The following is a 25,738-nucleotide window of genomic DNA, read 5'->3' on the forward strand; positions in this document are numbered from 1 at the left end:
ATAAAAGAAAAAAAGAGTGCATCCAAGGATGTTCTGAAGCTGTGTACTGGCTCTCCCTCCCCTGCCCCCACCAACCTAATTCCACTAGAACAGCTCAACAGGCCACTGCAGAAGCAATGGTTATCATCACAAGAACCGAAACCAGGAAGAAGGTTCATGATGAAGCACGCTGATTTCTGTTTGTTCTCTCAGAGCACATCGCCTGGGAGATGTTGACATACTCAACAGGATGGCCAATGCAAGAAAATAAGCGCAAGAGAGAGCTGGAGAAATGCAAAATGAAACCTGGCCTGCTTATCTTGGACCGTGAGTTTCTTCCCTTTCTTTGGAGCCTTTTAGTCCTAATATCGAACTCTTCTAGCTATCAAATATTCTATTATTTTCTTTCTATTACTGTTATTCTTTATTATTATTACTATTCTTGTGTTTATTGTCTCCCCCATCGGAATATAAGCACCTTGAGTAAAGGTACCATGTATGCAATTTTTCTCAGGTTCTTCACAGCTCCAAATAATGCCCTTAGCAATAGCTGTTATGATAATTATTGAGTCTTCATTATATGCTAGATAAGATGCTAGCACTTTACATAAATTAGTTTATTACTTTAAACCTTATAATTCTGAGATAGAGATATTTCCATTTCATGGATTTAGAAACTGAGTCTTAAAGAAGTAAAATAATTTGTCCAAGTTTACACTCCAAGTAGGTTATGAAACCATTTTTGGAGCCCAGGCCTTTATGACTTCAATGGCACCGCGCTTGTCCACTGTGCCTCACTACCTCCCAGCATTCAAACGCAGTCCTGTGTATGCACAATGTGGTAGTTAATGCCACAGACTTGCATACAAATCCCCATGTCAGTCTAGTTAGTACAGTAATCTTGAGCAACTTTCTTAATCTCTGTGGACCTCAGTGTCCTCATTAGTAACATGGTTTACACTCAGAGTTCCACAGAGATGACATATCCAACATAATTAAAAGGAGGTTCAGCAAGTGGATTATTTATGCAGGTGGGGTGTAAGCGTAGGGGGGAGTCACCGTGAATAATGAAGGGCCTTCGTCCTACTAATAGGAGGATATTCTCACCTAAAGTATGAAGAAAGGGGAGGGAGAGAGTACACGAGCTCCTGAGAAGAAAGCCCCCTGGAGAAGGGCTGCGACCTTCAGGAGAGGTCCCAGCTTGTGCAAGGCAGCATCACAAGGAGGCCATAAAATCACTCCTCTCTCATTCTGATCTCCTGCCAGTGCCGCCCAAAGGCCAACCCCACAAAATCCGAGGGAAAGGGAGTCCCACTGAGGTAGTCCCAGTGGGTCAGCCTCCTAGGGCAGAGAACAGGTGAAAAAGGGTGGGGAGTGGATCCTTAGGCCCAAATGGAAGATATTGGGTCACATGTTGAAATAATAATACCTTCTTACAGAGTTTTAATAATGACACAAGCTCATGAATATAAAACACTAGAAACAGAATCTAATAGTTAATAAATATTACCCTTTATTATTTTCACTTATTAATTTATCAAATAAACACTTATTGAGAACTTACTATGTTTTAGGCTCTGCAGACATGAGCTCTAGGGAAGTTACAATCCAGTCATGCTCAGAAGAAGCCTTAATTATGCCTAAAGTTGAGGTTCAGACATGTCTGGAAAAGTCTGGCAAACTGGTGTAATAGAGAGGTTCTTTTTTTTTTAAATGGCCCTTAGGGTCTTGTTGGACAACAGCACGTTATAATGGGAGAAATAGTGAGCCCACAAAGGTTTAATCACTAACAAAGCCTCAGCTGTCAGAAGGAAGGGATGGTGTGGAGTGCAGCATCGTGTCTGCCAGGTCAATTTATCTCCTGGCCCAGCTTCAAGAACTTCGAACTGAGTCTTATGATGATGATGCTTGGAAAGCTATAAGGAAAATGAGCTAACATCTCATAGGTGCTAAAGACTCAAAGGAGAAAGAGGCATTCACCCTCATTTTGCAACCCAGTCATGCTTTGGCATGGCAAAGGTGGACACAATGGGGAAGGGGGCAGGGGAGGCGGAAACCAAAGCATCTAGTTACTCTCAGGTGGAAGTAGCAAAGGAAATGGCAGTGGTGGGCTCCGTGGTACCCACAAAGGTAGGATTCAAGCAGACTAAGAGGGATACAACTGCCAAAGACAAGTGGTAACCAACCCGACAAATTTGTGAGCTCCTGTTGACAATGTTGGTGAACTCCAAGTTGGTGAACTACGTGGAGGAGGTAAACTACTACAGGAGTCAAGGGAAGGAACCAGTGAAAGTCAAGTTATATAAATTACAATAACATGTAGTTTAACAGGGCCAAGTGCTCTAAAACATACCGCAGAAAAAGGGCACAGAGGTTGTGGAGAAGGTAGCAATGATCTCCAGAGGACCCAATGGGTGAGGCCCTTAGAGCTAGACATCAAAGAAGTAATATAATTTGGACATCAAGAGGCAGGAATAGGTGGAAACTAGGAGATGAAAAGACTCAGTGTGGAGGGAAAGGTCTGCTGAAGGTACAGGGGAATCGTGCAGAGTGAGTTTGGAGAAGAGCAAGCAATCTGGTTCGATTGGCAGAGGTCCTAGAACACCAGCCTTGGGAATGCAGTGTTTATTTCATAAACTGTTACAGATCATTGAAGATTTTTGAGGGGAAAAAGTGATATAAAGGGAGCTGGGAACGTGATGGATGCATAGCACCAAAGTAAAATCAGAAGCAAGCAAAGCAAGGGAATCCCTCAGAGTTTTACCTTAACAGCTCGTTAATAGAAAATAAATGTGTATGACATGTTTAGGTGCCAAACACTGTCATTAACAACACTGCAATCATGGCTACCATTTATTGAGCTCTGGGCTCAACGAGACATATGCTATCTTATACTCTAGTACTTTCCTGTGAACTAGAAATTTTTATTTCCATTTTATATGTAAAGAAACTAAAAATCAAGCTCACATACATCTGGAGTCATGTTTTGAACCTAAACTATGTTCTTAATCACCATAGAGCCAAAAATTATACTAAAAGTCAAGTAGGAAAAAAATAAAACTTTGACTGAAGTAATTGTTTCTAAAGAGACAGTGTGCTCTGAATTATTTTTTAAATGTGCTAAAAGTAGTTAAAATAGCTGTTCAAATAATCCTCATAACTGGAGGCTGTTAAGAACAGCTCAGGAAAGCAAATGACAACCAAAACATCATTAAAATTAGCACAATAAAGCAAACAAATAGTACTTGAGAGAGACTGAGTTGAATTATGACCCAAAAGAAGAAGGTTCACTGGGATGTGAGTGTTGGCCTGAGCATGCTTTCTATGCTGCCAGTAATGTTCAGGTGAGGTTCTCCTCTTCTAGGAAGAGATAAGCTTCTCTAACCTGCACACAGTAGGTCTTCAATTTTCATAAGTGAAGAAATAAGTAAATTTCCTGAAGTCTACAAAAGTAAATAGCAAAAAAGAACACTAGTAAAGTATTTTTTACCCAGACTAAGCACTCACACATGCTTGTTGATTCGATTTAAATAATAGGTCACAGAAGATAACAGAGGGATCCATTAGTCTGTGATCTTTCTGAGCCCCACCCCATCTCGCCCCTCAGACACTCTCACACAGACTTCTTGGGTCCTTGGATGTCAGGCGGACTGTTTTTCTTAAACACAATTTTTTTTCTCACCTGCTGACTCACTCACTCACAGTGCTGAACAATACAATCAAAACGGTTTAATGCTGACCATGTCCTTAGAAAAAGTTGAAATCAAAGAAACTTTATCCACTTGGCACAACAGTGCCACAGAGGCTATGAATTTTTCAAGAGCAAAATGTGTGAGAAAATGTGTTGGCTTTACCCATTAAAAGAAAAAATATATAAAATGTACCATTATATCACATTATGTCAGCTTCATATATTATTGTTAAGTTCAATGGCTTTATATTGTTAAATTTAAGGATATATTTTTAGATGGAAAAATAGATACAGAAAGAGAGAAAGGTAAATAATATCAGTTAATAAATGCAGGGGGAATAATAATAGATCACCCTTTTGTAGCACCCAATGTAATAGTTGATTCAGGCAAGGATCATCAGCAAATGCAAAAACCATAGGTAAAAAGCTATTGAGAAAGAGTATGTTTTCACAGTGCCAAGGCACTACCCTCCACATTCCTTAATATTTGCAAAAGAGGAAAAGGTACTTTCACAGTGAGAGATCCGGAGTCACCACAATTAGCAGGTAGGTGGTCAAGCTTAGGGCTCTGATACTAGGACAGCCTGAAATGAATGTGTTCCTTGATATGATGCAATGGGAGTTCACAATATCACTGTGATGTAGTCTTCCAAAAATTTTGAAACCGAGCTCAATCAAGAATCTAGCCCTAACTACCAATTTACAAAGAAGAGTGTGGTCTACAACAAGAACCAAATCTAATATATTTTTTAAAAGGAAAGAAAGCAATAAAAGAAATGGGAGATGGAGGTACAAGTTCAACAACATCATGAAGAAATAAACAAATCCAGAATGAAATCATTCTAAAAGGCAGGCACCTGGGTTCTTGAGAAAGTCAACACTGAAGGAGCAAAAGAGAAAGGCTGAATGCAACCCTGTGACTCTACCGGTACTGCTACAAAGTCAGTTACAGAAGACATTTGAAAATAAATAGGCTATTAGAGGTTATTAGAGAATTTATGTTAATTTTGAGTGCAGTAAAGGAATTATGATTATGTAGGAGATTTCTGCTGAGGTAGTGATGGAAAGTATTGTGATACCCAGCAACTCACTTTCAAATTTTTCAGACAAAAAATTATATACATATTTATGTGTATAAAGCATAAATATAGCAAAATACAAATAGTTGGTAAATCCAAGTGAAGGGTATAAGGTATAAATTCAACTATTTTATCTGTATATTTGTGTGTTAAGTTTTTACTCAGCCACAAATAAAGAACAAAACCTTACCATCTGCGACATCACGGATGGACCTAGAGGGTATTATGTCAAGTGAAATAAGTTAGTCAGAGACAGACAGATACCATCTGATTTCTTTCTTCTTCTTTTTTATTTTTTTACAAAGGACTTTATTTATTTGTTTATTTTAACCATATGGTTTCACTTATATGTCAAATCTAAAAAAAACTCAATGTAAATGGACAAACAAAACAGAAACAGATTCACAGATGCAGAGAACAGACTGACGGTTGCCAGAGGGGAGGAGGGTTGAGGGGTTCGGTGAAAAGGTGAAGGGACTGGGAAGCACAGGTTGGTCGTTATAAAATGGCCATGGGGATGTAGGACACGGTGGAGGGAGTATAGTCAAGAATACGGTAATAGCCATGTATGTGCCAGGTGGGGACTGGAAATATCAGGGGCAACACTCTGCAAAGCACATGACTGCCTAACCACTGTACTATACACCTGAAACTAATATAAAAAATAGTGAATATGAACTGTAATTGAAAAAATATTTTTTTAAAAGCAGTGCTATCCAATAGAATTTTCTGCAATAATAGAAAAGTTCTTCTGTGCTATCTAACATGGCAGCCACCAACCCAGCCACATGTGACTACTGAGCATTTGAAATATGTCTACTGGAGCCAAGGAACTGACTTTTAATACTATTTACTTTAATTAGTTTTAATTTAAATATACATATATAGCCACATGTGGCTGGTGGCTACCATACTGATTGATAGCACAGCTCTAGAAGATCCCTTTTCTAGCTGCACAGCAACATCATCTAAGAAGCATTAAAAATATACCAAAGCTCATATCCCATCCTAGGCCAATTAAATCAGGATCTCAAGTTGCTGTGGTCCAGGCATTGCTTTCATAAATTACGGTAAGCTTAATTTTTCTTTAATGTTATAGTTTTAATTTATAAAAAACAAGAAAGACATTGTGTACTAGGTATGAAACCTAGCCTTATTCCACTGATACAAGTCATGAATAATCTAGTTACTTATTCAAGACCAATGTCCTGGTCCTGGTGGTAAATCTACTGAATGGACTCAAAATATTCTATATGAATTTCTTATGATTTCATTTGTTTCAATATTGGCTAGTCTCAATATTGATTGTTAGCCTCAATGTTGATGGTTTCTCCTCTCCCTTGTCATTTAATTTTCACATGGACACTGACATAGGCACAGCAGAGCTGAACATCACTATCCTGTAAATGCAGATTCAGAGAGGCTAAATGATTTGCTAAAGGTCACATGGTTGAGAAGGGACAAAATTAAAAGTCAGGGCTTCTGGTGGCTAGCACAGTGTTATTTTTATCTACACTGAGGCAAACAACTATTAAAGTGAAATGAATTAATACAGTGTTAAGGCTGGAAATTCTTTCCATACTTCTGTTTACATTTACAGTTCTAAATATGGAGAATGGAAAACACATTTCCAAATCTACTTACGAGTAATGTTTCATAAACAGAACACCACTGTCTAACGCTATATGTTCAGAGAAACTTGACTTTATACAGTCAAATTTATAAAAACCTGGATTCAGCTAAAAGCAAACAGGTACAAAATTTGGGGTGTATATTTTGAAAACACATATCAAATGCCATAAACACGGTCACACCCTTTGACTCAAGAGCACTGAGACTTGGCACCTGTCCTAAGATACAACAGAAGATTGATTATTCAAAGTGCATAATTAATAATTTTATTACAGAATTACCAAAACCCTTGGAGGCATAGTTATGTCAACAACAGGGAAAGAGTCAAATACATGATAATATATTCTTAAAATGAAATATTATGCCATAATTTAAAATCTCATATTTTAAGACCAGGAATTGTTCATATTAATTTTAAGCGGGGGGGGGGGGGGATATATATATATATATATATATATATATATATATATATACACATATACACAAAACTGCATATAATATGATACATGCTATAGGGGGAAAAAAGACTAAAAGCAAGGTTATAGAGCAACAGAATCTCTTATCTATTCTCCAGAAGTGTAAGAACTTTGAAAATAGCTTGGCATCTCCTAGAAAAGTTAACTATAAGCCTTTACTTAGACCCAATGTTTCCATTACTAGGTGTGCCCCTAAAGCTTTGTTTCTTCAACTGAGTTTTGACAAATGAGTAGCTTTTGAAAATCAATCTAGTGTGCTGCAAACAACACTCTTTTTATTAATTAAAATAAATCAGAGAGCATAACACATAGTATAGTACTGTCTAATAATTTTTTGCTTGTTATACATACAAGTGTGTTTCAGGGTTGTGGCATAAAATGTATTAATTAATGCTGGCTATGATTAAGAGTTTGAAAGTCACTGACTATACTAGAGAAACTCTTGTACATGTGTCCCAAGAATGGAATCTTTCCAGGAGACAAGTATAGAATGTTTATAATCACCAGAAACAAACCTCAATATCCATTAATAGTAAAACAAATTACAGAATATTTAGTATGTTTGGCCCCCTCCCACTAAATTCCAGTGCAGGCAGTCATTGTAACAAAAACAAAAATGTCCCCAACATTTTCAAACGCGCCCTTGGAAGGTGTTATCATTCTCTGTTGACAACTCCTTTTGGACACTTTGTAAACACTCAGGGATTACTTGTTGAATAAATAAACTAATATAAAGATAAATAAAGTAGCTGTGCCTGTGCTGGTCAGAACCTATGATTGGCAGGACTGAATTAGGCTAATTGCGATAAGAGCCTGAGTTTTACAAAGAAATTTAACATTGCATTATTTGCCTAACTTCTGAAGAGTTCTTTATTCATCTATACTTTCAGTTATCATTCAGAATATATGTATCGAGTATTTACTATGAATTAGGCTCTTCTAAGTACTGAGTGAACTGGAGACACAAGGTTTTTGGCCTCAAGTGGCTTGTCGGCATGAGAGCCCATTAATCAAGGAACACATGGATGGGAGGATTCCCTGCTTTTGAATATTATTAAAGTGTTCTTCACACTGTTCCATCCCAGTTCTCACTTCATATTTCCAGTTGTTCACTGGAAACAGAAGTCAAAAGGCCTACCTTTTCCAGGGTCTATAGGTAGGAAATCAATGCAAATTAAGCAATTAAAAACACCTTGTTTTTCTGGAATAAACAGAAACTTATATTTCTCAAATTACATTAATGCCTATAAACACTAAAGTAGCATGAATTCAGAAATAGCACAACTGTGCCTTTTGATGCAGAAATTGCTGTATGTGTACTAAAGAAATGAGAGACTCAGTGAAGGCCATTCAAAGCCCTTAACTATGACCTGGTGATCATATTAAATAGTCTGACTCTGGGTTATTATGAAGGAGAAATGTAAATAAGGCAAATACTGGGCATGAGTTGCATTTAAAATTCTACCCCCTGCCAAAGAGATCTCTCTAACTGTCCCTGCCCCCAACACACACATACACACACACACATTCACCCTATTAAACTTCAGGTACTATTCTTCACAAAGTATACTTCAAGTAATGATAAAGCAACAGAAAAAAAGATACTTTCTTCTACTGAATATTAAGTCCCAAGCTGTTGTAGAAATATGAACAATTTATTTCAGGAATAAAGCATGAACACACACTGAGAGTTTCATAGAAGCCCACACTACCCCAGATTCACTCAACATTCAGCATATTCTTCACTGAGCTTCTCCATGTGCTGGCCTCCTGTTCCTCACACTTCTTGAGGGAGGGTGCAAAACCCTGAGCCAGGTATTTTCAGATCCTGTTCCTGAGGCTTGATTTGCTAAGTGTCTTCTCAAAATTCCTGCCCAACATTCTGAAAACAGAAGAAACTAAAAACAAAATAGCTCTTCTCTACTATTTAACTTTTATTTAAATAACTCTGTCTATAGGAGGCAAAATTTGACTTCATTAATAGTTGGTAAAGACAATCCAACTTAAACTGCTTTAAACAAAAGGGAGAAATTTGTGAAAAACCTATAAATAAATTTAGCTTCAGACTTGACTGGCATCAGGGGCTCAAATGGTATCCTCAGATCCAAGTGTCTTGAGATACCAGCTCTTGCTTTCCTCCTTAGAATCCACATGGTTAGCAGGATGGCTACCCACAGCATGGTTACTTATATTTTTCCCAACCCAATGAGAAGTTCTGAACCTGACTCTCTTTGGCCTATATTGGGTCACATGCCACAGGAATGCCATTTTTGATTGGCCAGTCTGAGTCACATGTCCATTGTGGGAATCAGGAATAGAGTCAACTCCAGTTGAAGCACATGAGCTGAGAGGGTAAGAAGGTGCAGCTCTCCCAGAAAGTCAGGTTAGCATTAACTACAAGGAAGGAAAATATGTACCAAGCAGCCAAAAAAACAGCATGTGTTCTCTGCAGGCAATAAGCTTATGTCTCCCAGAGGAAATAAGAATTTTCATTTGTAAATGGGGTGCTGTTGTAGAAGGAGCTGTGGCTTAATAGTGAAAATAAATTTCTTAGTTCTAATGCTAGCTCAACTGATTTTAGCTATATAACAAGGTTCTTGTACGCAGTAAATGAGTATGCAGTGAAAGTGTTTCATTAACATTTGAGTAAAACTTTACAGTTAAATATGTCATTATTATCTATGAGGCTGGGAATGTTTCTCTTGGAAACACAGTTTTTAAGTATCTGAATTCCATCAAAGCAATTCCAACAACAAAGTATATGAACCTAACAAAGCAGTGTAGTAGATATTTGGTTTCCCACCTCCCTTTATCCTGATGGGCAGAACCCTACTTTTATTTAAGAAATCCACTCTCCTCCATAGTGCCATGTGCCTCACTAAGTTTCTATGGTAATGCCATCTTGTGGCCCTGCCATCCACTAGAATCCTGGAATCCTCTGATCCAACCATCAGAGACAATTCAAGAAAGTAGGAAAAGAGCACTCTTCTTAACTGTCTTACCTCAGAAGTAACACTCATCACTGCTACTCACATTTCATTGGTCAGAACTAGATACACATTTGACCAAGGTGCAAGAAGCACTTGGAAATACAGTTCCTAGATGCTCAAACATTTCTTAGGGCTAAGTCTATTCCTGGAAGGTGCAGCACAGTTAGCCGTGCCGACCACATTGCCTGAGATTGTGGTCAACACTGAGACAAAGGGAAAGGAAAGGGTTAGAAATTCTTTAAGTCAAGGCAGTCCTGTGTTAGTTTCCTAAGGTTGCTGTAACAAATTATTATAAATCTGGTGATTTAAAAACAACAGAAATATATTCTTCCTCAATTTCGAAGGCCAATGTGTCAGCAGGGCTGCATTCCCTCTGCAAACTCTAGGAGAGAGTCCTTCCTAACCTCCTCCAGTTTTTGGTGGCTCCAAGTGCTCCTTGGCTTGATATTTCCCTCTCCAATCTCTGCTCCACTTTCACAGGGTCATCATGTCTATGCCTGTGTCTTCCCTTCTTTTCTGTGTCTGTGGTTCTCTTCTAAGGACACTTGTCATTGGGCTCAGGGTCTAGCCTAATCAAAGATGATCTCATCAAGATCCTAAACTTAATTACATCTTCAAAGGCACCTTGTACAAATAAAGTCACATTAACAGATTCTAGGTGGACATATCTTTTGGGGGGAGTGGGGGTGGAGGAAGTCACCATTCAAGTCAGTATATGTCTTTGCAAGCCTTAGAATGGTTTAGGTCTAACTATAGTTTCTCCATCTTGATTAAACAGGATACATTCACACAGTTTCTTGTAACTAAGATGCTATAAAATTAGTTATTCATCTAGAAAGTTGCACAAGACCAACAGACATCATTGTTAGAAGACTATCCACACATGGGAATTAATGATAGTTGTCAATACCACTTATTCTGAATTTTATTAATTTATTATACTTGCTTATGTATGAAGAACAATGGTGAAATACACAAGTGAATGAGATAGATACAAGTTCAGATACGAGCTCAGACATTTATTACATATTCAATCTTGGGAAAGTTACTTAACCTTCTTAAGCCTCAGCTTTTTCATACATAAAATGGAGAAAATTGTATCGTACAAGATGTTTTTGATTACAAGGAATAGAAAAAAAGATGTCATGGATAATAGTCCTAAGTGTAAAACACAAAACCATAAAATTCCTAAAAGATAACATAGAAGAAAATCTAGATGACCTTGGGTATAGTGACAACTTTTAAGTATAACACCAAAGGCATGATCCATGAAAGAAATAATTGATAAGCTTGATTTCATTAAAATGAAAAACTTTTGCTCTGTGAAAGACAATATCAAGAGAGTGAGAAGGAAAACCACAGACTGGGAGAAAATAATTGCGAATGACACATTTGATGAAGGACTGTTATTCAAAGTATACAAAGACCTCTTCAAAGAAAATGAACCACTGGATTAATAAATGGCAAAAGACCTGAAAAGGCACCTCACCAAACAGATGATCAGTAAGCATATGAGATGTTCAACATCATATATCATCAGATAAATACAAATTAAAACAACAATGAAATACAATTACATACTATTAGAATGGCCAAAATTCCAAACACTGACGACACCAAACGCTGGTGAGAATGTGAAGGAACAGGAACTCTCATTAACTACTGGTGGAATGCAAAATGATATAGTTACTTCACAAGATAGTTTGGTGGCTTCTTAAAAAACAAAACATACTTTTACCTAGCAATCATACTCCTCAGTATTTACCTGAATAAATTGAAGACATATCCACAAAAAAACCTAAACATGGGTGTTTTATAGCATAATTGCCAAAATTTAGAGTCAACCAAGATGTTCTTTAGTAGGAGAATGAATAAATAAACCTTGATACATCCAGGCTACGGAATATTATTCAGTGCTAAAAAAATGACCTATCAAAAAAAAAAAAAAAAAGACCTATCAAGCCATGAAAAGACATGAAGGAAACCTAAATGCAAATTACTAAATGAAAGGAGGCAATCTGAACTATACGATTCCAACTGTCTGATAGTCTGAAAAAGGCAAAAACTAAGGACAGTAAAAAGATCAGTGGTTTCCAAAGGTTGGGAATGGGGGGGACAAATAAGCAGAGCACAGAGGATTTTTAGGGCTGAAACTATTCAGTATGACACTACAAGGATAGATCCATGTCATTATACACTGGTCAAAACCCACTGAATCTACAACACCAAGAGTAAACCCTAAGGTAAACTATGAACTTTGAGTGATAATGATGTATCACTGTAGGTTTATTGATTGTAACAAGTATATCACTGTGCTGCTGGGTGTCCACCATGGACAAGGTTGGGGGTGGCAAGGAGCATGTGGAAACTCTCTGTATTTTCCACTCAATTTTGCTGTGAACATAAAACTGTCCTAAAAATTAAAATTTTTTTAAAAAATCAAAGTGAATTGAAGTATATCACATACACAAAGTGTATATACACAAAATATGCAATATTTAATCGTTCCCTGTTCAGCCTATATACATCTTATCCTTAAGTCCTCTCTCACCATTCCCCCCTCTCTGTAAAATGTTCTACAATTATTTCTTTATATATAGATTTTCTCCTGTACCTAAAATTTCATATCTATAAACCACAGAAAAAAAAAACATGTCCTCAAAATGTTTACTGCTATTACGGATTCTCGAGTTAATGCCTTAATTTACCCTTAAACACTATAAGCTGTTCTTTGAGGAATGACACTATAGTTTTTCCATTGTTCTTTGCCTTCTTTAACACCTTGAAGTGTTCTCAAGAAATAAAGAATAATCATTAATTGGTGGGCACACAGTGCAATATACAGATCTTGTAACATAGAAACCCACACCTGAAACCTATATATTCATATTAACCATTGGAACCCCAATAAATTTAATTTTAAAAAAGCAAAGCTTAAAAAATCATTAATGTCACTGAAAAGCTGTTTAAAAGACAGTGTACCTAAACCATTTGAACTCATGTGTGAGGAGAGCCTTCCCTTTGGAAACCATGATGTCAAATCTAAAATAAATTCCAATTCCTCACCATGCTAAGTCTAAATAATAAAGCACCCATGTATTTGATGACAATGTTTCTTGCTTACACAAATATTTATATGTACAATTTAAACATAAGGTATCCCCCCATAAACATTTTATTTTCTGTGCCACATAATCAGTGTGATGGATTAAAGTTTCTAGGAGTAGCATGCAGCTGTTAGGTGCCACAAATATATTAAGCCACAAAAGTCTATTTGAAGGCAACATTTCTGAAAAAGGCTCATCACCTCATCTGTGATAAGTCTTAGAGCCTTTCACTCATTATAATTAGGTTCAACAGCCAAATAAAACTGCACTTAAGCCTGACAACTGAAGGTCATGTTCAAAGTTGGAGGGAAGACATAGCAGAACACATGAGATGGAGTTTCTATAAACTTTCTCTTACCCTTTAGTGTCTTAACGTGGTTTGGGACTGGTTATTTGTTTTAATCCTACAGATACTGAAACAAAATCAGCCCAGGTTGAGAGCTTCTCCCATTAGGAAGAAAAATGAGCATTTAAAAATTAAAAATAATTATAATGATTACATTTTATTGAATACCTACAAGCAGTGTAGTCTAAAAACATTTGTCGGCAGTACAGAAGGTTCCCCCTGAGAACCTGAATCTTCATTATATCAAAGATATTAAAACATACAATTCTCAATAAATCTAATTTCTGAAGTTTGAAAGGGATTTGATTACTTTTTATTAACACACTCTTTTCCAGATAAGTCCATGGAAAGCCTGAAGGCTGTGAGTACTGAGCCTAAACTACTTAATGTATTACCCTCTCTATGTACAGTAAAGTGATTTGCCAAACTTGCCTGTTTACAACACCCTTGAAGGGAGGAATCATCTTATTAATTTTAGAGACGAATAGACCACGCTGAACAAGCCTAAGGAACATTCCCAGGATCACCAGCTCAGTAGAGCAGAATCAAGATCCAATTCGGTCTTGCCTCAGAACTCTTGATTTTCTGCCTTTCAAGGGATTTTGGGTCTTCACAAACCTCCCTAGCCTGTATTGGAACCTGAACATCTAACCAACAGTATTGCCCATAATTTAATAGTAAATTAGTCATCTGCCTCAGGGCTTCCTTGTTTTATACATGGCTATCTGGATTTTGATAGAATTATCACATCTTCTTTAACTTCACTGTAAACAGCATGTGGGCACACAGAGTAATTCTCTCACCCTGAGACCCCCTCTCCAGCATGTGTCCTGCATGCCTTGTTAAGGGGAGGCATAATAACATTATTAAGCAACACATAACTTTTGTTAAAAATAAATGCAAAGTTCCTAGGTGAAAGTCAAGTGGAGCCCCAGTTTTCTGTAAATATAATTCTACTAAATTAAAGGTAAAAATTTTATGCGAAAAATTATTATAAGTGTCATAGATTAAACTGGACAAATATATTCATGGTTCTATGAAAGCTACCAAAAAAGGCTACCTGGTTTGGGTGGAAGGAAGTAATCCCATTAAGCTCTGAAGAGAGATTACATTTGAAGGTAGAGGGATAGGGGAAAGTTTATCTGAGGAAGAGAATCATTCTAAGGCAGGTGGGAAAATATTAATTCAAAGAGACCATGTCTCTAAAAGACTTTAGCATGATAAAATATATAATATATATTTTTCCTTTTAAAAAGAAAAGAAGGTCCCAGAACATGAGTTGCCTGCAGTTATGTCTTTTAAATCCTAGAATAGTTTCTCTGTATTTCTTGTGATTTATGACATTGATGTTTTTTGAAGAGCATAGGTCAGAACACTGGGCCCTCGTGGGATGTTTCATGATTTGATTCAGGTTTGCACTTCTGGCAGGGATCAGTGATATTGTATTTGTCTCTATGCACCATACCAGGGGGCACTTGATGGCAATTTGTTCCATTAATGGTGAATGTTTAACTTTGATCATGTGTTAAGGTGGTGACTGCCAGTTTTCTCCACTATAAAGTTATTATTTTTCTATTTGTAATTGGTAAACATCTTTCAGGGGACATATAAAGCCATCTTAAAAATATTACTTTAAACCCCCAAAATTATAAATCAAATGTCCCTCCCCTTTTGTTCTCATTAATATAGTATAAACTATCTACAATCCTAAAAGTTCAACCCAAGAAAAATTCATTGTATCTGGTACACTTATGTGTTTTAAGTGATGTTAAATTAGTATATATCTATTCCATCTAAAATATAAACTTTTTCCATGCATTAATAATAAAAATGACCTTATAAGTTAATAGTTGCTTGATAAAGGATAAAACATTTCTCTCTCTTTTTAAAAATATATCTTTATTGATTTCAGAGAGAGGAAGGGAGAGAAAGAGAGATAAAAACATCAATGATGAGAGAAAATCCTTGATCGGCTGCCTCCTGCACTCCCCCTACTGGGGATGGAGCCCACAACTCAGGCATGTGCTCTGACGGGAAATCGAACTGCGATCTCCTGGATCCTAGGTCGATGTTCAGCCACTGAGCCATGTCCGGCCCGGCACATTTCTCTTTTTGTAGTCATTGTTCTTGAAACTATAGTCCTATTAATCCACAACAATTTAGATGGCAACTGATTGTAATTCTATATAAGGCAAGGTTTGGTAGTATTTTCTAAGAAATGTTTATCTTGAAAAAGTGCCCATCTATCCTACAACATTAAATATAATTGAATTGCCCGCAGAAAAATTCAACATTGGGTATGGTTCAGAATTGTGACCTTCTGTTGGATAAAGTAGCAAAACATGTGCTTATAGACATGTCTATTGAGAGATAGCCCCCCTCAGAAAACTTATTATTTAATAAAGAAATCTATGTATTTTGCAAAGATTACTCTGTTCCATGGAGGGTAGTTTAGGAAGAGGGAAGGAATAGACACTAAGAGACCACATAGGGCCAGTTGCAGTTATCCAGAGAAGAAAGGATAACAACACCAATTCACTATATAAATTAGAGGACAAATCAATAGGAAATGATGATTATTTTGATATAAGGAGTAAGAGTAAGATTCAGAGAGATGTCAAGACAAGCCTCTGGATTAAATCTGAGCAACTGTGGGGACAAGTTGCCACTTACTAAGAGGGGGAGACTAGGGAGGTAGGAGGAGTTTTGCGTATGTTGCTTTTGAGGTGCCGTTGAGGCATCCCAGTGGATATGCCCAGGAGGCATTTGGATGTACAAGTGTGGAGCCCAGAAAAGAGGTCAGGCTGGAACCATTGTGCTAAGTGCCCTCACGTGCTGACATTAATCTGGTATCTTTTATTTTTCAATTACCTTACACCAAATGGAAGTTTTTTTATACTAACAACCATCATGTGAAACAGATGAAGTGAGCACGAACCAGTTTTATGGTACAAGGCAATACTACCCGGCAATGAAAAGGAATGTTACATTCAGCATATGTCTCATATAAATTTGATATGCATTACAGCAAGCGAAAGAGACCAGAGTCAAAGGTTACATACTGTCTCGTGCCATTTATGACTTCCTGGAAAAGGCAAAACTGGAGATGAAGAACAGACCAGTGGCTGTCAAGGGTTAGGACTGGGGGTAGGATCTGACAACAAAGGGGCATCATGAGGAAACTGTTTTGAAGGGAGGTTAATTGCTCTGTATCCTGACTGTGGTGGTGGCTACAGAGCTCTATGCATTTGTAAAAACTCACAAAACTGTACAAGTAAAGTGAATTTTAATGTGTGCATGTTTTCAAGGGTCCATCAAAAGGATCTGAAGCAAGGGAGTGTGCTTTAGGAAGATCACTCTGGCTCCGGCGTAAAGAATGAATCAGACACATCGAACGGCGGAGGCCTGAGAGCAGTTTGCGGGCTGATGGGTTAATCTCGTAAGATTTAACTGTGGCCTAAACTCGGGCAGTAACAGTGAGAATGAAGGGAAGCAGACGGGTCTGAGAGACACTATGAGGTGAGAAATGAGATAATGTTCATGTTTTTAACTTGAGCAAGTGGACAGTGAGGTCATTCACCAGGAGACAGCTAGATATGAAAAAAGGTTTTAGAGGAAGGGCAGTAGCTCAGTTTGGGATATGTTAAGGTTTGTGGTGTAATTTTAAGTTTATATGGTGTCATGGCTAAGGGAAAATACTTGTATTCTATCCAAGTAATGGTGCTAAAGAGTGACATAATCCACTGTATTTATATTCCTGACATTTCCAGGAACCCAAAGCAGTTCATAAAAAATGCAAAGTGTATTTTTTCAATTCACTTAATTATTCCTCCTGAAGACATTTCCAGTTTGGGACCTGAAGCCTTTGTACACTAATTTGTTGTCCACACTAAGGTGCAAAACTGGTGACTAAAGTATTCATAACAAGGGCAACGACTTAGTTCCCTACAGTAGCTCATGCCAGTTGCCAGCTTCACTGAGAGCAGGCTCTTCTGCCTAAAGAAAAATGTAAGAAAGCCAAGTAGGACACATGTTTTCAGAAGTTCTTGAAAGCCCTTCACCAGTCATGGGAGCTAAAGGTAACCTTTAATTTTACAGCTCAAGGGCAACGAGGAGAAACATCTCTGCCCATGTCACGTATTTCTCAGTAGGCTTAATTATGTTTATGCTACTTACTACTTAAAATGACCGGTTGGAGTTTTGTTCTCATTAGTGCTGGAAGAGTTGATACAGATCCTGCCCCTAAGGAATAAAAATACTAATTTTCCTTGCTATCTCCTCCAACAAAGCAAAAAAAAAGACATTAAAAAGTAGGGTTTCTTGGAGCCACACATGACACTACCTGCTCCTACGTTATTTTGGGTCCTTTTAATTGTTTCACTTGTAGAGATCTGATCTTCAAGAACATCACGTTCCTTAAAAAGCACGTCTACTGCTTCTGTAGAGTTCTTCCCTGTCCTTGACGCAAAACCGGACACATTCAGAATTCAAAAAGTACCAACTGAGAGGGAAGATGGCGGCGCTGTGAGAAGCAGCAGAGGCCCCGCTCCCAGCCACGGGCTCGGTTTACTCCTAAAATCCTACGGAGCCAGTTTGGAAAAACCAGAGAAACTTACCTGAGTGGACGGAGCGCGAGCGGGGAGCACTGAAGAAACATCATAGAGAGGAGGCACGGTGGCCGGTGAAGCCGCCGCAGCTTTGCTGAGACCAGCAGTGTGGGGAGCTGCCAGGAGCTGACTTTGGGTCCCCTCCCACTGGAGCCTTGCAGGGCGGACTCTGCCTGTGTGCTGCGTTGTGTGTTTGTGAGTCTGATCGCGGAACTGGCCCCCACCTTCCCAGGGTGCACTGGGGGACAGACCAGCGGAGGCTGGGATTAGGGTCCGCACAGTGGACGGCCTGAGGGGCGGGCCTGGTGCGACCAGCCAACCAGAGCTGAGCAGGGAGGGGCGGAGCCCGCCGGCCTCTCCTGCAGCGGGGAGCACCGCCCCCAACAGGAAAGGGGCGGTCCCGCTCACTGAGGCCCCAGACACCCCGCAGGGCACAGTCCCGAGGGGGAAGGGAGAGCAGCTCACAGGAGGACTTTACAAGAACAAGACTCTCAGGGACTGTTGTCTGGGAACTGGAGGAAACGCTGAAACCCCTGCTGGGGGCTGGGCAGGCAAAGGGCCCACCAGAATGTTCTTTAATCGAACCCACTGAGCCCAGGCTGCCCAAACGGCCCAGACAGAAAAGGCAACAGGCTGAAATCAACCTGAAGCTGCAGCAGGCCAGAGCCTGGGGAACTAGAATCAGAAGACAGGGTAGGGACTGAGGAGCTGGCGGTGGAGCAGAGACTAACCCCCGCAGAGTGAGCGCCTGACAGCGACACCTCTAAGGGGAGTGATGCCCTGGGCTACACTAGCCGCCCTGCACCCTAAAGACTCTACAGAAGACTCTGGAGCAAGACCAGGCAACTACAAGGTTGCAAAATAGCTGACAAGAGGAGGTGGCCCACGGAGAGCCTCAGACCAAACATCTACCTAAGGACACCAGAGCCAAACCTAGACGGCTCCTCACATTGGGAGATACACAAGTACCTCCCAGGAGAACGGAAATCACACAAAACAGCGACGTGCAGACAACACAAGTGGCTCAGAAGAAATCCACCTGATTGACTCTTTTTTTTTCCCCCTCATTTTTCCTTTAGGAAGAAGAGGAAGGGGGGGGGGGAAATCATTTGTTTTTTCTTCTTTTTAAATTTTATAATAATTAAAAATTTTTTTTAATTAATTTTTTTCTTATTTTATTTTTTTTAAAGAATTTTGTTTTGCTTAGCTTGTTTTTGTTTTGTTTCTCTCTTTTGTTTTCTTTCTTTGTTTTGTTTTATCCTTGCTTCTAATATCCAGACTTTCTTGATATTCCTGCTTACTGGCTGGGACTTTATCATTATAACCAATAAGTTTACTGCTTTTCTCTATAGTTTCCCCCAAATCTCTTATTGGACTCCCTCCTTTCCCAGGCTTTATCTGTCCCTCTCTCCTCTCGATCCATTGGCATAACTTTTTTTTTTTTTTTAATCTCCTTTTCCTTCTTGCTTCTGTTTTCCTCCCTTCTGTCTTCCTGTCTTTTTGTCAGATTATTAGTTTCTCTTATTCTCTTTAAAGTATTTTTAGTTTTTCATTTTTAACTATTATTCTATTCCTATTCTCTCCTTTAATTGTTTCCCGGCCCTTCTTTCAGAATCTTTTCTCTGCCTCTACTATCTCCCAGTAGCTTCTCTATTTTTTACATTTTAGTTTATGATTATTATTTTCTAAATTTTAGTCACTATTAACAACAATATACTTCTCTCTCTCTAAGCTTTACTTTTCTTTCTCTTTTTTTTAAGCTATTTTTTTTTTCCTCTAGAACTTGTGTTCTACCTTCAAGTTCCCAGTTCTATTTTCACTTGGGTTGTTTTCATTGTGACTGTCAAGATATTTTGTAAGATACCCCTTGTTTCCTGGAAGTTTAGTTGGGTATTGTCCTGCCTTGCCAGCACCTCTACAACAGCTTACACGATGAGGTTGGGGCTGATACACACAGCTAGCCAACCTGAGAGGAGAGTCCTCCCGAGGACTGGTCAACAACACTCTAGACCCAACCACAACAGGAGAATCCAAAGAACCCACAAAAGGGACACCCACAAAAGAGACACACCTAGAGCAAAGAGTTCAGAAGTATAAGGAAAACACACCTCTGGGCTCCACTGATCTCACAATACAAAATCCCTCTCCACAAGACTGGGAGACAGCAAATATAGCTAATATATAAATACAAACACTAAGAGCTACCAAAATGGGGAGACAAAGAAACAACCCCCAAATTAAAGAAAAGGGAAAATCGCCAGAAAAATACTTTGATGAGATGGAGTTAAGCAAGTTATCAGACAGAGAGTTTAGTGTATTGATTATGAAGATGTTTAAGGAACTTAAGACACTAGATGATAAGAATGAGGACATTAGTGAAAATATGAAAAAAGAGATACATAACATAAACAAAACTCAGACGGAGATAAAGAATGCTGTATTTGATATCAAGAATGCACTGGAAGGAATTAAAAGCAGGCTCAATGAAGCAGAGGATAGAATAAGTGACTTAGAAGACAAAGTAGAAAAAAATCACTAAATCAGAGCAGCAAAAAGAAAAAACACTTAGTAAACACTTAGTAAACATGAAGCTTTGGGACAGCATGAAGTGAAACAACATTCGCATTATAGGAGTACAAGAGGGGGAGGAAAGAGAGCAAGGGAAGAAGAAAAGTGCTATAAATTCATTGTGTAACAGATTTTTTAATGATTTTATGAAACACAGGACCTAAGCAGAGCTATTTTGTGGCCAAGGTAACCAAGTTTATACCTCGGTTTAATACCCTAACAGCTTTTTGAGAATTTCAGAATATAATTCTAGGGACTCCGTTCTCATTTTTAAAAAAAAAAAAAAAAAAGAGTAAATGGTTGAGTAACATTTAACCAGGTAAAGAGTTGGGAAGGTGGGGAGGACATTTCAGGCAAAGTGGATGGATTGAGCAAAACCTTAAGAAAGAGCTCGATGTTTGGGAGAATCTCAAGTATTAATTACTGATGGAGCTTGAAGTTACGAGACAGAGAGCAGCAAGGTGTGAACGGGCAAGTCTTGTTTTCAATGTGTAAAAGCTAGGATTCTACTTTGTAAGCCAAGATTGCCAGTTCCAGTCCAGTGGTTGTGGCTTCCTGAAGAGCTGTTTAAAGCTAGAGTCTGGGGTTGCAATGGACTCATCAGGAATGTCATGATCAGAGGGGAGCAAAGAGAGTGATGGTACATATGTCAAGTTCTGATGTTCCTTTTTTGGCAATGAAAAGTCATTAATGGGTTTTTGCCTCTGACAAATGTGGCCTCAAATACCTGCATTTTATACCACAAGAGTATACTTATTAAATTTGGCCCATTTTTCTATTCTCTAACCTTGGAAGTCACTGATTAATATTAGGTGATTATGTTCCCAGCATTTGTGTGTCGTCGTGATTCTGTTGAAGCATTCTACTAAGGCTGAAATATATGCTGATTTAGCCAATAACATTGGTCCCTTCTGACTCCTGAACAATTGACTGGTATGAGGTTTAACTGATGCACAGCCATCTATACTCCTTAATCCTCTCATCTCAATGTGATCTGTAGTTTACTTAATGAGTCTCTCTGGCTGCTTTGAGATTGTCTTACCAATTAGCAAGTTACATTATCACCTTAGGAGCTAACCTCAGGTTCTTTGTAATTCAAGTCATATAGGCTTGACCTTTTTTTTTTATGATTTTTTTTTTAGCTTTATGGGGGTTTTTAAGTCAAGGAAAGATCTCCACTTGAATATATTCAATAATAAGCTAGCCAAATTAAAAAAGAGAGAAATTTACATTATAAAAAGAATTACCTTTAATGCTATTATACAATGCAGATGCCCCGGGGAAGGAGAAGGTATCAATAGATGTGTCTTTGAAGTATACAGTCTGGGCAGTGAATTGAGTAATGGCATATTGAACCATAACAGAATTTAAGAGGAGAAAGTAAGATAAAATTGACAACTGATTTAGATTAGAAATATCTGGATATTAAATGTGAAACCTTAGTTTGTATTAGATCATCATAAAAAGATATATTAAGAACTGATCAAAAACCTATTTAGAATAAATCTCTTCGTAGCTACACTATAATTAAGCTTTGAAGATTTTATTATTTAATAAATAGTTGCAAATTTTTCAATGTTTTAGTAGCTTTTCCTTTCCAGCCATTTAATTATTTTTATGGCTCTCCACCAAGCTTTCTGCTTCTCTTACACTTTGGTGCACAAAACTGAATATAATATGGCTGCCAAGACTGGCAAAATTTTGATATTTTAACCTTTAAATTTTCCTCCATTCTTTGGATACCTTTACACTGCCAGTAGCTTTCTAGAATCTTGCTTTAGGGCACTGTACCTCAATTCATAGACAGTACCCAATTCTTCTGGGTCACAGTCCTACTATTTGCTTTCATTCTACGGCTTTTCTCCAAAAGTAGCAAGACAGCTGCCACTGTCCAAGCATCATATTCTCACACGACAGTATTCCTAGGAGGAGAAAAGGGGACAATGACAAAGTGTGCCTTTCTCCATTTTTATCAAGGAAGGAAGAGCAACTCTCCAAGAGGATCCCCAGATAACTTACTTTACTTCTTATTGACCCAAAATGAGTCACATGGCTACTCTTAGATTGAGGAGAGAATGTATAAATGAGAACCTGGCAAAATGAAAGTGATTGCCAAGACTAAAATAACCAACTTATATCTCATCCCTTTGACCTAAACACGCAGCTACTCCAAACAAAGTCAGGGTACTCTTACCAAGGAAAAAGTCAGGGATCGCTTTTAAATAGACAGCCAACAGTTTCTGACACATTCCCCTTGAAGAAGGGGGAGTAGAATATGGATAAGATAGGTTTTCTTTATTTAGAAATTTAGTAGATAATACACAATGCTGGAATATAAGCAATTGGAGTGGGGGAGAGAAGTGATTTTCATCTTTGGACATACAAACTTTTATTTTATTATTATTTTTAAAAATAGATCCTTATTGCTTTCAGAGAGAAGAAGGGAGAGGGAGAGAGAGAGATAAAAACATCAATGATGAGAGAGTCTTTGATCGGTTGCCTCCTGCACACGCCTGACTGGGAATCGAACCTCGATCTCCTGGGTCCTAGGTCGATGCTCAATTGCTGAGCCACGCCCGGCCAGGAGGACATATAAACTTTTAAATGCGTGTGGTGCAGTGAGGTGGAAGCAGATAGGGGAAACTATGGAACCAGATCTTAGGGAAAAGTTGGGTTCTGGAGAACACTGTGAGAGCCATCAGTGTATCTGATGTCAGTGGAAACCATGGATTTGAATGTGACCATCTGGGAAAGTGCAGAGAGAGAAAGGGGAAGAGAAACTCATGTGGAATACCAGTATTAACAGGGTGAGAAGAGAAAGTTAGACCCTGGAAGGCAGCTCAGAAAGTGAAGTCAGAAAGATAAGGGGAAAATCAGGTCATTGTAACCTCATGAAAATCTAGAAAAAGTTTGAAGAAGGACTGATAAAGAGTGTCAAATACTATGGAAAAGTCAAATAAGATGAAGATGGAAATTTTAAATGATACACTTGGGTAGTTAGAACATTATTGTCTGGTCGCAGCATTTTCAATAAAATGATTAAGAGGAAGCCAAATTATAGTGGGTCCAAAAGTAAATGAGCACCAAGGGAAAGGAGAAAAGCATTTAATGTTACAACTCACAGACACACAGACACGAACACATACACAAAATGTGGTTATTACTCAGGTTTTTAATATATTAATTAAAAAAGTGAAAAATGATAGACGTTTTAGGCACTATGATCTTTTTAGACATCCTTTAAGTTATTTGTCTAATCTTTCTATGTGGACATATGCATGTGTTTAATCTGAATTCTTTAATCTCACATATGTTGTAATTCAACCTAGAATTTAATCTTAATTCCAATCCTTACTAGTTTCGTGACCTTGGGCTATGCAGTACGTCCAAGGTCACACATCCAGTTTGTAAGGTAATTGGGCTTCAACTTCAGGTCTGACTCCAAAGTCCACATCCTTCACCATTGAGACTTCTGGTATGAGTTAGCTCCCCCTTCTGTCAATACCAGCTTGACCTCAGTTTTTCCACCTGAATCTACCTACCCACCCTTCCACAGCACAGAAGCAGAATGAAGAACATATCCGAAGAGGTTGGATAGAGGTCCTTGGGTCAAGAATTCTGCCAAGAAGTAGTACAAGGGTTAGTATGCACATTCCTTAGGATTGAGAGGTCCATGCCTTTCTCCAATCCAACTATGCCCTTTCCTGCAAGTGCCACCCAATTGTAGCTGGAAAAGAGATAGCTTGTTGTACAGAGAAGTTCTCTAGCAAAGGGCTATGTGAAAGACGGGTGTAATTAAGTGGTGCCAATCATATAAATCAACCATATGCAAATTTTACAGGCCGTGCGATGGTCATTGTGGAGACCCTGCAAATAGCATCATCTGTGATAATAAGCAGTGTATTAATGATGTTATCATCAAAGTGAAAAATGTGCGAACAATAATCTTTAAATAATCATTTAAAGTCAACCACTCATATTTTAAATGGTCTAGATGTGTAATGTAAGGAACTGCTTTTAATGGAAACAGAGGAAATAAATTATTCCAAAGCATTTCAAAAGAAAAGGGATTGCTATCTTAAATTTCAGCTATTTTTTATAGGTTTTCCATGGCCATAGGCTTGTCTCTTCTGCATTTTACTTTCCCTTTTCCTCTAGTGAAGAAACAAAACTGACAGCAGCTGATGCCAGGTCCTTTGAGCCATTGCTCTATAACAAAGCAATTTAGGGAGGCAGACAGAGGATGGAGTCAACTTTTATGAGAAAGTTGTTCATGTTTTCCTCTGATACAACTTTTCCATTCAGATGTTTTATGACAACTGCAGTCTCTGAGGACTGACTGACTATGCAAAGTTAAGACTGATATTTTATAAGACTTCCCCTGTTACTTAATCACTGCAATCTGACAATAAAACCATCTGCCTACAACAGGCCAACTCCACAAACTACTCAAGTCCAGAAGCCCAAAGTCTAAAAGGACTCATTGTTTTTCCTGGGATGCCAAATTCTCTTTTCAGACAGACTCTGTGTCTGAATTTTCTTTTGCCATCAATGACATGAGACATTTTGTTATTCTTTTCTCCACTATAGTGGGCATCTAAATTTTTAAAAAATCTTATTGGTTTTACATTAAATAATGAAAGAACCATCATCAGAACTGCCTAGGATAATAGAGTCTCATATTTTGTAACGTGTTGTTCTACAGTCATAATAAAAAGAATTCCTGAGATTTATTGAGCTGTTATGCTAGGCAGTATGCTTTCTATGCAATTTATCTTTGAATGTGTACAAGAACCTTACAGGTAAGAACTATTATATTCTCCATGTTACAGAGGAAATAACGGCTTAAAACCATCAAATACACTCCAAAGTCACACAGTTATTAATGGCAGTGGTGAGACCCAAAATCAGGAGGTTTGAGATCATATTTCAATCCTCCTAACCTTTATTACAAAGAAGACAGCAGGCATCAGTTACAATAATGAATGAGAACCCTCACCCAGAAGACCAGGTCAAATAGTTAATGAGCCAATGCAACAGCAAGAAAGGGGGCTAGTAAATATTTATTTAAACAATATATATAGCATTTAAAAGACATAAAGACAGCCATTTTTCCACTTTCATTTTTGGTATAAGAGCATTTTGGGGGGAAAACAAGAAAATTAAATGGATGACTTTATGTTGGAACTATTTTAAAGAGACTAAATCTTGTAAGTAGAGTCTTAAGCTAAGCGCTTAGTTTTCTAATACTTTACAAAGGAGA

General features: G+C 38.2%; 1 protein-coding gene across 1 annotated transcript in view; it reads left to right on the forward strand.

Moving 5' to 3' along the window:
* A1CF (APOBEC1 complementation factor) overlaps positions 1-25,738 on the forward strand; it is a 113,511-nt gene that overhangs the window by 2,084 nt on the left and 85,689 nt on the right. The window contains exon 2 of the mRNA XM_016220737.2: positions 193-306. The gene's annotated coding sequence lies outside the window, so the exon portion shown is untranslated. The remainder of the gene's footprint in view (positions 1-192; positions 307-25,738) is intronic.

The sequence above is a fragment of the Miniopterus natalensis genome, chromosome 14, assembly GCF_054644295.1.
Source record: "Miniopterus natalensis isolate mMinNat1 chromosome 14, mMinNat1.hap1, whole genome shotgun sequence".
In the NCBI taxonomy this organism is placed as follows: Eukaryota; Metazoa; Chordata; class Mammalia; order Chiroptera; family Miniopteridae; genus Miniopterus; species Miniopterus natalensis.